The sequence below is a fragment of the Callorhinus ursinus genome, unplaced genomic scaffold, assembly GCF_003265705.2.
Source record: "Callorhinus ursinus isolate GAN/ISIS: 27379988/994484 unplaced genomic scaffold, GSC_fseal_2.0 scaffold9, whole genome shotgun sequence".
NCBI lineage: Eukaryota > Metazoa > Chordata > Mammalia > Carnivora > Otariidae > Callorhinus > Callorhinus ursinus.
The window spans coordinates 15,342,306-15,356,185 of NW_027397071.1; positions in this window are offsets into that span (position 1 = coordinate 15,342,306).

Below are 13,880 nucleotides of genomic sequence, written 5' to 3' on the forward strand. Positions count from 1 at the left end.
AGTTTTAATTTGCTTTTCCCTAATGACAAATGATGTTAAGCCTCATTTCATGAGTTTATTTGATATCCATATATCTCCTTTGGTCAAGTGTCTATTCAGATCTTTATTTTTAAATTTTTGTCTGTTTTCTTACCATTGAGCTTCACAAGATGATTATATATTATGCATAAAAGTCTTTTATCAAATATGTGATTTTCAAATATTTTCTCTATTGCTCTTCAAAAAGCAGAATGTTTTAATTTTGACAAAGTTCAATTTATCAGCTTTTTCTTTCATAGTTTATGCTTTTGGTTTGTTTCTAAAAACTCATCATCAAACCCAATGTCATACATACATTCTGCTATATTTTCTTCTTAAAGTTTTATGATTTTATGTTTTAACTCTATGATTTTAAGTTTATGATTTAAGTCTATGATCCATTCTGAATTAATTTTGTCTAACATGTGAGATATGTTTCCAAGGTCTGTTTTTTTTTTTTTAAGATTTCATTTATTTATTTGACAGAGACACAGCGAAAGAGCAGGGGGAATGGGAGAGGGAGAAGCAGGCTTCCCGCTGAGCAGGGAGCCCGATGCGGGGCTTGATCCCAGGACCCTGGGACCATGACCTGAGCCGAAGGCAGATGCTTAATGACTGAGCCACCCAGGCACCCTGTTTTTAAAATATATAGTGGTCCAATGATCCAGCACAATTTCTGGGGGAAAAAAAAACAACAACTATCCTTTCTCAGTTGTTTTGCTGAAGTTATGTGTTTAGTAAATTATAAAGAATCTTTGGAAGCAGAAAAAAAAAATCTAAAATTTGATGAGATATGTATTACTTTTCCAGGGTTTCCATAGCAAATTACTATAAATTGGGTGTTCAAACAACAGAAATTCATTATCTCATAGCTCCATAGGCCAGAAGTACAAAATCAAGGTGTAGGTAGGTTTGGTTCCTTCTAGAGCCTGTAGGGAGATCTGTTCCCTGCCTCTTTCCTAGCTTCTGGTGCCTACCAACAATCCTTGGTATTTCCTGGCTTATTGATGCATCACTGCAGTTCCTATTTCTGTCTTCATATTGCCTTGTCCTCTGTGTGATCTCTCCTTTTCTTCTCTTATAAGGTAGTTGTCTTTGGATTTAGGGTTCAACTTAATCCAGAACGATCTCATTTTGAAATTATAGGAAGGTTTATCTGATAATAGCAGCTAAAATTATTAATAATTTCAAAATGAGATCATTCTGGATTAAGATACCCTATATCTGTAATGATCCTTTTTCAAATACTGTCAGATGAAGAAGTTCCTGGTGTAAAAATTTTTTTTTTTTTCCTTTTTTGGTGGGGATAGGGGCAGTTGCTGCTCAACCCACTATAATTCATATCAGGAATATTAATGATGGAATCAATATTAAGTCTTGCATAATTAGAATATTCAGAAAAGGGACCAATTTATTTCATTAGACTGGAAATAATTTTTAGTGCTATTTTGAAAATACATGATGCTGCTTTGAAATTTTGATTTGGAATACTATTACTTGCTTACCTATCTTTCAGCCCAAACAAATGCATGTCATTCCGATTATTCAAACACACAAAAAAAATCCAGTGTCTTGAATATAAAATGAAAAGATTTTATATTTTATGACCATAAGTTAAAATGAGTTGGTAAACACATTTATTTAATGAGAAAATGATAAACATTTTGGGAAGATGGCCACAGCAGTGGATAGGTTTTATATCCCAGATTTGTGGACAAAAACAAAATACTAACAAAAAAATTAAAAATCCCCTATAACACAACCAAATAAAATAAATGACAGTCAATTTCATGAACTCCAAAATCTGAGCAAGTGGACAAAACCATCTTATTCTCCCAGACCATGAAGAATCAAACCTGTGTGTCGCAAAGACAACAGGGCTTCTGATAGTTTTAAGAATAAGAGAAACCCATTCCCAAAAGGAACTCACTGAAAGTATAGGAAGGTTTATCTGATAATAGCAGCTAAAATTAAGAGATTACTCCAATTTATGGAGAACAAAAAGCACCTATAGAGCAAATGGCATTAGAACAAGATGAACTCTATGAATTGAAATTAGCACGTGAAGCTTCTTTCATACTGCTTCAATCTCTGCATTAAAACTATCTTCTCTTTAGCCATAATCATCACATCTCAAGTGATGTGTGAAGACATCAGAGGCAAACATAACCTCAAGATTCCCTACTCAAAGAATTTTACACGTCTGCTGGTTCATCAAGAATAATGAACTTTGTTTCAAGCATAATATAGAGAAAGAAACCAGTCAGTTTTTCTTGAAAGAGATTCAAGACAAAAAAGGGTTGAACAAGTAGGAAGCCTGTACATGATCACTGGCAAATGTTTATCTAGTCATATGGCTCCAATTCTTCCTCCTCTCCATTCCTGGATATCTTAGAAAGCCTAAGTGATGCGTTGTGTTCTCATCCCACCTGTCATTCCATCGTTAGCTTCTGCTATCGTCCTGCAAGCATTTTAGCTTCCAGTCTTTTAAACTATCTAACGTTCTCTGATGTCACTGTGCTCTTTTGGTAGGCACTTAATTAATCTGTAAAATCCTTAAATGGTGCTGAGCATGGCCATAAGGTAAGGAGAAGAGTCCAGTAGAGAAGGCATACTGAATGTGAAACAGGAAGAAGAATAAATAATGGGCAATAAGCCTAGAAGAGATAGGAGACTTTGACATTAATAATATGCTGGGGGGGTTAGTTTCATGAACATTCTAGATCCTGGGCTCCTTGAAGGCTGAGGTTTGTCTCACTCATCTCATATCCCAAGGGCATGGCACAGTGCCTCGCTTATCATATGCGTTCCAGGATGTTAAGAATGAGAATGTACTTGAACTTAGATAAATTTGGAAGGGAAAAAGAAGGACATTTAAGGTTTTCATGCCTTATTTAGTTTCTGATTCTCTAAAAAGAAGGCAAAAATGAATGGAATGGTAAGGCGTATGAAAGCAAAGAAGAGTTGAGGAATGAACTACCAAAATATTTAAAAGAAATGTGAAACTGGGGCACCTGGGTGGCTCAGCCGTTAAGCATCTGCCTTCGGCTCAGGTCATGATCCAGGGTCCTGGGACGGAGCCCCACATTAGGCTCCCTGCTCCGCAGAGAGCCTGCTTCTCCCTCTCCCACTCCCCCTGCTTGTGTTCCCTCTCTCTCTGTCAAATAAATAAATAAAATCTTTTAAATTTTTTTTAAAAAATAAAAAATAAAAGAAATGTGAAATAAAACTGACAGTGCAGTTGAAGCTAATTAATGTGAATGTATAGGAATAAAGCAAAAAAAAATCATAATCTTCAATTAAAAGCAAAATTATTCCCTGGTCATTTTTATACTTATTACATGGCTTTGTGTTTAACAAAAGATAATTTTGATCACTTAAATCAAGAGGATTTTGTTTTTCCAAAATAACCACTATGAATAAGACTTCCTTACTCTAAGGATCAAATGAATTTCTAGAATGACTGAAAGAAAAGAAAAGAGGGGTACACCTGGGTGACTCAGTTGGTTAAGCATCTGATTTCAGCTCAGGTTGTGATCTCAGGGTCCTGGGATCGAGCCCCTCATGGGGAGTCTGCTTGTCCCTCTCTCTCCCCCTCTGCCAATCCCCCTGCTTTTGCTCTCTCTTTTTTTAAATTTTATTTTATTATGTTATGTTAATCACCATACATTACATCATTAGTTTTTGATGTAGTGTTCCATGATTCATTGTTTGTGCATAACACCCAGTGCTCCATGCAGAATGTGCCCTCTTTAATACCCATCACCAGGCTAACCCATTCCCCCACCTCCTCCCCTCTAGAACCCTCAGTTTGTTTCTCAGAGTCCATAGTCTCTCATGGTTCGTCTCCCCCTCCGATTTCCCCCTTTCATTTTTCCCTTCCTACTATTTTTTTTAATATATAATGTATTATTTGTTTCAGAAGTACAGATCTGTGATTCATCAGTATTCACAGCGCTCACCATAGCACATACCTTCCCCAATGTCTATCACCCAGCCACCCCATCCCTCCCACCCCCCACACTACAGCAACCCTCAGTTTGTTTCCTAAGATTAAGAATTCCTCATATCAGTGAGAGCATATGATACATGTCTTTCTCTGATTGACTTATTTTGCTCAGCATAACACCCTACAGTTCCATCCACGTTGTTGCAAATGGCAAGATTTTGTTTTTTTGATGGCTGCATAATATTCCCGTGTGTATATATACCACATCTTCTTTATCCATTTATATGTTGATGGACATCTTGGTTCTTTCCATAATTTGACTATTGTGGACATTGGTGCTATAAACATTGGGGTGCATGTACCCCTTTGGATCCCTACATTTGTATCTTTGGGGTAAGTACCCAGTAGTGCAATTGCTGGGTCATACAGTAGCTCTATTTTCAACTTTTTGAGGAACCTCCATACTGTTTTCCAGAGTGGTCGCACCAGCTCTTTCAAATAAATAAGTAAAGTAAGAAAAAAAAGAAAGAAAAGAGAAAATAACCTCCCTAGATCTTCTATGGTAGACAATTTCAGCAGCAAAAACAAATTTCCAGGCAGGTTCTATCACCAACGTGAGCTACTTCATAATATTTCTGGAAAGTCATGGAGAAATAAATATTAATAAAGTAATGATATGATGACACATCTAAACAGGAAACCTGAAAGGTAAGGCCATAAAGGAGAACAACTAGCAAAAGTGTTCCATTGAAATGAAACAAGGAATAGAGCATAACTTTCTACTCCTAAAGTGTAGGGTGTGCCTAGTGACCTCCTTCCAATGAGTAAGTGTGAAGACAGGGACAAGAAAGGAGTCATTTTAAGTTCAAGAAACCTGAAAACCACTACCTCAACCCAGGTGGTCAAGGTGAACATCAATAGTAATATGTAAGTACATAGCCTTGCTGTGATGTGCTGATAATATGGCATCTTCCCTCTGTCGTCTTCTTCCCCAGGATCCTAGGGCCGTCATAAGAAGAACATGAAACAAACCAAAAATAAGGGATGGGCTACAAAATACTCCTCAAAATTGTCAAGGTCATCAAAAGCAAGGGAAGTCACGGCTAAGAGGAGCCTAAGGAGACATTGCGAATCAATGCAACGTGGTATCCTGGATGAGATCCGAGAACAGAAAAAGAACATTGGGTAAAAACTAAGGAAATCTAAATGAAGTATGAACTTTAGCTAACATAATGTATCAATATTGGTTCATTGTGACAAATGTGCCATACTATTGCAAGATATTAATAGGGGAATCTGGGTGTGGAGTATGTGAGAACTCTCTTTATTATTTGTTGAATTTTTCTATAAATCTAAACTGTTTTTTTTTAAAAGTTTATTTTATGGGGTGCCTGGATGGCTCAGTTGGCTAAGTGTCTGCCTTGGCTCAGGTCGTGATCTCAGGGCTCATAGGATCAAGCCTCACATCTGGCTCCCTACTCAGCAGGGAGCCTGCTTCTCCCTCTCCCTCTGCCACTCCCCCTGCTTGTGCTCTCTCTCTCTCTCTCTCTCTCTCTCTCTGTGTCAAATAAATAGATAAAATCTTTTAGAATTTAAAAATTTTTTAAAAAGTTTATTCTAAAAAAAACAAATGTGAATTACTTGTGCTTCCTCAATTTATTTTGGATTTTTCAGTTCTCAATTTAAATAAATTCTGGAGGTTTTCTAAGAGCAGTTTTGGAGAAGTTTTATTTTTTAGAGCAGTTTTAAGTTCACAGCAAAATTGAGCAGAAAGTACAGAGATTTCCCATATATACTACATTATTTTATTTTATTTTTTTGAGAGCTCCCCCCCAAGTTTTTATTCAAATTCCAGTTAGTTAACACATAGTGTAATAACAGTTTCATGTGTAGGACTTAGTGATTCATCACTTACATACAACACCCACTGCTCATCACAAGTGCACTCCTTAATCCCCATCACCCATTTAACCCATCCCCTCTGATAGCCTTCAGTTTGTTCTCTACAGTTAAGAGTCAGCTTTATGGTTTGCCAGAGATTTCCCATATATTTCCTTCCCCCACCCGTGCATAGTCCCTCCTATTATCAGAGTGGTACATTTGTTACAACTGATGAACCTACATTGATACATCATTATCATGCGAAGTCTAGAGTTTACATTAGAGTTCCCTGGTGGTATACATTCTATGAGTTTGAACAAATTTGTGATGACACATGGCCACAATTATAGTATCATACATAGTAGTTTTACTACCTTGTATTTCTGGTTTTTTATTTATTTATTTATTTATTTATTTATTTTTTAAAGATTTTATTTATTTATTTGACAGAGAGAGACACAGCGAGAGGGGGAACACAAGCAGGGGCAGTGGGAGAGGGAGAAGCAGGCTTCCCGCAGAGCAGGGAGCCCGATGCGGGGCTCGATCCCAGGACCCTGCAATCATGACCTGAGCCGAAGGCAGACGCTTAACAACTGAGCCACCCAGGCGCCCCATATTTCTGTTTTTTTAAAAGTAACATCATGTTGATGGGAACATTCATTTTTCTCAAATTAATGCATGTGTATAATTACAAAATAAATGAAATGCAAGACTTAAACAAAACTCTTCTTTTATATAAAGCTTGTTCTCACACATGGATAAACCTTATCAAGAAATTTGTTAGACCCCTTGGAGACTTCCCTCATAGTGTGTCTGTTCTCCTATTCTCTGGACATATTGTGCTTTAGGCTGCCATGCCTTTCATTCTGGAATACTTTTCAGTATTATCCTGGGATGTCTTTTGATTTCTCTCCTCTGTAGGATTATATTGTTGTTTTCCCAATTCTGTGCCCTCCTCTTTTTTGGCTTACTCCATTTTTTTTCCTGGAATTTCTTTTCCAATGTATTTATGAAGATTACCTGAGAGGTAAATTTGGAGATATTGTTTCTCTGAAAATGTTTGTTTTATCCTCATACTTGTTTGAAAATTTGGCTGGCTGAAGAATAAATTGTTCTAAATCATTTTTTTCTCAGGAAATTTTATGACATTGTTTAATTTTTTCTTTCAGCTTCTAATGTTGTTTTTGCAAAATCTAGTTCCTTTTTTGTTTCTAATCCCATTATATTTTCTATTGTTTTTCCCCTTGGAAAGCCTTTAATATCTTTTCTTTACTTCTATATTTAAAAACTTTCCCATGGTGTGCCTTGATGATTTTTTTAAACTTTAGTGATTTGGGCTGTTTCATGCTCTTCAAAAATGCAGTTTCCCTATATTATTATTAATTATCATTATCATCATTATTGTTTTACAATTACTTTTTTCCTCTTTCTTTGTTTTCTCTTTCTTGAATTCCTAGTGTAAAACTTCCTTCTAATTATTGGTTTATTCTTGAAAAATCCTGAAAAGTCACTGGACTTGGAATGAGAATGAAGGATAGGGAAAAACCAATAGAAGAATTTGTTAAACATTGTAAAAAGAACAATTAGACCACTAGGTTTCCACCTCTCTCTGATGCATACTCATAACTATCCCTTTCTCACAATATTAGGAGATGGAGAAATGGAACCAGAGAAGACTTAGATTTTTTTCTATCAGGTCTATTGAAGAGAGGGGACAGTAAGAAAAATTTTACATTCCCAAGAATGGGACTTCAGGTTTTTGTCCCTCATCAGCTCCTACAATGCTAGACAAGATTCTGCAACCCAGCCTGCTTTCTTTTCAGCATCTCCTTCTGTATGTGGTTAGGTATTAGCTTCCTCTACACATTTTCTTTTTGTTGTGCTTTGCCTCATGCAAGTCTATACCATTTTTTTTAGTTCCTTTAATTTTAATGTGATTTCAGGAGACATGTTCATAAAGGTTAAATTTATAATAGTTATATATTTTAAGCCAACAAAAGTCAAACACAAGGGCTTACATCATCGATGTAACATTTATCTTACATCATAGATACACTTAAAGGAAAGTGAAAAACTGAGGAATAGAGCTTTAAAGAAAATCACAGGGAATATACCAAAAAAGAGCAAGAGGTCCTAAATCAAACACTTTTGTCCTATTTATGCTGCAGTCTCTTTTGGAATATTCTTCCCTCTTGCTATTTTTTCCCCTCCACTTTCTTCAGTTATCCTTTATCATACTTCTCTAATTTTCACAAACTGATGTTTCTGGGCCTACAAGAGGATGTTCCAGGAATATATTGAACTCCCTTTGTGATAAACACTAAACATCTAGGAGCATAGATTTTACCGAAATAGGGTAGGAAAGGAAGAACACCACTTTATAATAAAATAAACATGCATTATATAATAAAATTAAAAATTTACTTATGTTTTCTAAAGAAATACAAAACCTTCAAAGGACGTTTGTGATTGTCCTGGTTCTCAGAATCTCTAGACATATAAACTCTCATTTCTCTGCCCTTAGGCACTTGAAGAGAGAGTTTTGAGAAACTCTGCTAGAGGAGCTAAAATGATTGTTAGAATTGGGCCTTCCCAGAGTCACAAAATCACTGCAAATAATCATCTCAGAGGAAATTCACCTTTCAGAACATTCATTGTTTACATGAGAAAAACAGAGTTCAACAACTGGTTTGAATACAATGCTTCTCTGATACCTATTACAAAGAATCTCTAGGGCTGTCTCTAAGGCAGACAGTTATTCCTCAGAGTTTTAATCAGTCAACCAATTAAATCAGTCTGAGTTTCATGAATAAGAACCATTGTGCTCTATGAAAATTCTCTAAAATATATGTATTAAATTTTTTGGAGTCCTTGCACAAAATCAATGGTCTACATATTAACAACCACAAGGCATTTATATGTCAACTTTTCATTTCAATCATATGTTATTCTTTATTTTCTACAAAGTGTCATAAAATAACAAGTCTAATACACTGGTTTAGGCTGTGTTGTTAGCCTGTGAGTTGTCATGTGCAATAAGCAACAACGCAATGAAAATCATAAGGTAGATCAAACTGCCTTATTTTGCAATTTGAATCTCTGCTTATTTTCTTTGTACTTACTGACTCTTATTTTTTGTTTAAACTTAAGTGCATGCAGCACAAACAAATAATAGGATGATTAGAAATATAAATAGGAAGCTTTGATGGGAACAACTAAAAAGTTGGAGTGGATGGGTATAGGAGAGAAAAGATTAAATAAAAATGGGTGCTTTGGTAAAATCAGACACGGCCCTTAAACTATCATTATGGCTAGACTGAGAATGTAGACTACAGCAGGGTGGCCAAGAAAACCGACATAGTATTTGTGGACAAAGAGTGATAAAACATGTAATAAATAAGCCATAAGCAATTCAGTAAGGCCCTATGGTGATGTCATTTCTGAGCCCCAGAATAAAAAAGGAGTTGAAAAATTAGTTGACTCTTAATGCTATTCTTTTAAGACTCCTGACTTCCATAACAGTATATATATATTCTGGTTTTTCCCCCAGCTCCAGCAGCTGCTTCTTCTCCATTGTTTTGCTAGTAATTCCATATTTTTCTGACATATTGAATTCTTGAGCTTTCTTCTCATCTCTCTTTCTTGTCTTGGCTTTAGGAATTACCTATCTATCACAGACTCACAAATTTTTATCTTCAGTAAAAAGCTTACTTCTGACTTCTAGACTTGACTACCTAGCTGTTTACTTTAGACCTTCACTTAGATACCTCACAGGCATCTGAAACTTAAGATGTCCAAAATTAAAACCAATTTTCTATGATTTTCTATGATTCCTATATCAAATGCATACATATCCCGGTCTTCCACAGCAATGAATCACACCATCATCAAACCAGTTTCTCAAGCCAGAAAAATGGGATACCTCCTTGAAGAGAAATCTTTGTCTTCTTTACTCTGAAATCGTTTTTATTATGCCCCCAAAATATTAATTTTTTCTACTTCTCTCCATATATATTTCTTCAACTGAAACCCATAATCTTCCCTTGGGCCACTCTAACAATTTTCTAATTTATTTTCCTGTTTCATTCATGATCTCCTGCAGTCCATAGTTACATAGTAGTCATAAAAACCTGTTTCTAAAGCTTAAAGTGTATTATATCACTTCTCTGCTTAAAACTGTTGAATGAATTTGAAATACTTCTTTAAAATGTGGTTCACTTTGGCATGCCAAGGTTTGTTTTCATTTACTTCAGAGCCAATATTGCTTCAACAAATGTTTTTGGAGGATCTTCTATGAAGCAGGTCAAGTTCTAAGCATTGCTGAGTGAACCAAACATAAAAAAACAAAAGCTACTACATTCAAATGTACATTTTAGTGAAAATAACTACCCTATTTTGAGTGACTGTTCCAGACTTTACACATACCCTGTTATTTAAATCATTCAGTAACCCAATGCGATAGTTAAAGCTTTTCACTTATATCTTCAACATGAATGCCTTTATATCAGCAAGCTCTATTTTAAGTAGCTAATACAGTTTTGCTGAATAATTCATTTATTAGGTAAATATCCACTGAGAAGCTATTATATGGCAAACATCTGAGCAAAACAGAAACAAGAATTCCCTTGTCTTCAAACCAATTACACTTTAGGTGTGGAAACTGACAAGTTATAAGATAAATGAAATATATGTGAGATAGTTATAAGCATTTAGAAAAGATTAAAAGAGAGATGAGGATCTGAGAGATGGAGGTTGTATTAGGTGGTAGTTGTAACAAAGTGAATGATGTAGAGGCTAGTATACATACGAGAAAGCAGAACTATGGTGTCTTAAGTTTCCTAGGGCTGCTGTAAAAATACAGCAAACTTAGTGGCTTAAAGCTACAAAAAGTTATGGTCTCATAATTTAGGAAATGTGAAATCAAGGTATTATCAGGGCCACACTCTCTCCAATCTTCCCCTGCAGCTTTCCTTGCCTCTTGCCATCTTCTGGTTTCTGCCAGCAATCTTTGGCATCCCTTGCTCTATGGTAGCAATACTCCCAATTTCTGCCTGTACTTTCACATGGCTGCCCTGTCCCTGTGTATTTCACTGTATCTCTGTTTTATTTTCTTATAAGGATACCAGTCATGGATCAGAGCCCACCATAATCCAGTATGACCTTTTTTTTAACCATTTATATCTGCAAAGACCCAATCTCCCAATAAATTCACATTCAGAGGTAGCAGGGGTAATTTTAACATATATATTTTTGGAGTGGGGTTGCCATTCAATCTGTAATAGTCATATTCTAATAGTTCCAGGAGTGCATAAATGTTAGGAATACAATATTCAACTCACAACCATCACTATCTGACCTCCAATAATTCACATTTATAATATATGAAACATGCATTCACCCTATCTCAATACTTCCATATGCCTTAGCCCATTCCAGCATCAAACATTTCATTTGGAACTCATTCAAGGTACTAAATGATTGGAAGCTCTCAGCAAGACCTGAAGACATGTTTATCCTAACACTGAATAGAACTTATGTATAGTAATAGAGCAATAGTCCAATGCAGTCAATACAATTTTCTTTTATGTGGCTTGAAAATACTACCAAAGCTTAAGTTTTTGAAATGATACATTAAAAATTGATGCTGGAAAAAACAATAGAATGATATGACCAGCATTTCTTGTTTATATTTTATGTTGCGCCCATATAATTTGCAGACACAAAATTAAGGGTTAAGTATGCATACTAGAAAACAAATAGTTCTATTACTCAAATAAAAAAAAAACTATAGGCTTAGACTCTAATGATAGAAACATTTCTTAAATGCCTCAAATTATGGCTATAGCCACCCCTCCCCTCTAAAACCCTCAGTTTTTCAGAGTCCATCATCTCTCATGGTTCACTTCCCCCTCCATTTCCCCCCCTTCATTCTTCTCCTCCTGCTATCTTCTTCTTTTTTTTTCTTAACATACATTGCTTTATTTGTTTCAGAGGTACAGATCTGTGATTAAACAGTCTTGCACAATTCACAGCGCTCACCATAGCACATACCCTCCCCAATGTCTATCACCCAGCCACCCCATCCCTCCCACCCCCCCCCACTCTGGCAGCCCTCAATTTGTTTCCTGAGATTAAGATTTCCTCATATCAGTGAGGTCATATGATACATGTCTTTCTCTGATTGACATATTTCACTCAGTATACCACCCTCCAGTTCCATTAACATCGTTGCAAATAGCAAGATCTCATTCCTTTTGATGGCTGCATAATATTCCATTGTATACGTATACCACATCTTCTTTATCCACTCATCTGTCGATGGACATCTTGGCTCTTTCCACAGTTTGGTGATTGTGGACAATGCTGCTATAAACATCGGGGTGCATATACCCCTTTGGGTCCCTACATTTGTATCTTTGGGGTAAATACCCAGTAGTGCAATTCCTGGATCGTATGGTAGCTCTATTTTCAACTTTTTGAGGAACCTCCATACTGTTTTCCAGAGTGGTTGCACCAGCTTGCATTCCCACCAACAGTGTAGGAGGGTTCCCCTTTCTCCGCATCGCCGCCAACATCTGTCATTTCCTGACTTGTTAATTTTAGCCATTCTCACTGGTGTGAGGTGGTATCTCATTGAGGTTTTGATTTGGATTTTCCTGATGCCAAGCGATGTTGAACACTTTTTCATGTGTCTGATGGCCATTTGGATGTCTTCTTTGGAAAAATGTCTGTTCCTGTCTGCAGCCCATTTCTTGATTGGATCATTTGTTTTTTGGGTGTTGAGTTTGATAAGTTCTTTATAGATTTTGGACACTAGCCCTTTATCTGATATTTCATTTGCAAATATCTTCTCCAATTCTGTCAGTTGTCTTTTGGTTTTGTGGACTGTTTCTTTTGCTGTGCAAAAGATTTTTATCTTGAAGAAATTGAATAGTTCATTTTTGCCCTTGCTTCCCTTGCCTTTGGCGATGTTTCTAGGAAGAAGTTGCTGCGGCTGAGGTCGAAGATGTTGTTGCCTGTGTTCTCCTTTAGGATTTTGATGGACTCCTGTCTCACGTTTAGGTCTTTCAACCATTTGGAGTCTATTTTTGTGTGTAAGGAAATGGTCCAGGTTCAGCCTTCTGCATGTGGCTGTCCAATTTTCCCAACACCATTTGTTGAAGAGACTATCTTTTTTCCATTAGATATTCTTTCCTGCTTTGTCAAAGATGAGTTGACCATAGAGTTGAGGGTCCATTTCTGGGCTCTCGATCCTGTTCCATTGATCTATGTGTCTGTTTTTGTGCCAGTACCATACTGTCTTGATGATGACAGGATTGTAATAGAGCTGGAAGTCCGGAATTGTGATGCCACCAGCTTTGCTTTTCTTTTTCAAGATTCCTCTGGCTATTCGGGGTCTCTTCCGGTTCCATACAAATTTTAGGATTCTTTGTTCCACTTCTTTGAAAAAACTGGATGGTATTTTGATGGGGATTGCATTGAATCTGTAGATTGCTCTAGGTAGCATTGACATCTTTACAATGTTTTTTCTTCCAGTCCATGAGCATGGAACGTTTTTCCGTTTCTTTGTGTCTTCCTCAATTTCTTTCATGAGTATTTTATAGTTTTCTGAGTACAGATCCTCTGCCTCTTTGGTTAGATTTATTCCTAGGTATCTTATGGTTTTGAGTGCAATTGTAAATGGGATCGACTCCTTAACTTCTCTCTCTTCTGTCTTGTTGTTGGTGTAATGGAATCCCACTGATTTCTGTGCATTGATTTTATATCCTGCCACTTGACTGAATTCCTATATGACTTCTAGCAGTTTTGGGGTGGAGTCTTTTGGGTTTTCCACATACAGTATCAATCATCTGCAAAGAGTGAGAGTTTGACTCCCTCTTTGCCGATTTGGATGCCTTTGATTTCTTTTTGTTGTCTGATTGCTGTGGCTAGGACTTCTAATACTATGTTGAATAGCAGTGGTGAGAGTGGACATCCCTGCCGCATTCCTGACCTTAGGGGGAAAGCTCTCAGCTTTTCCCCATTGAGAATG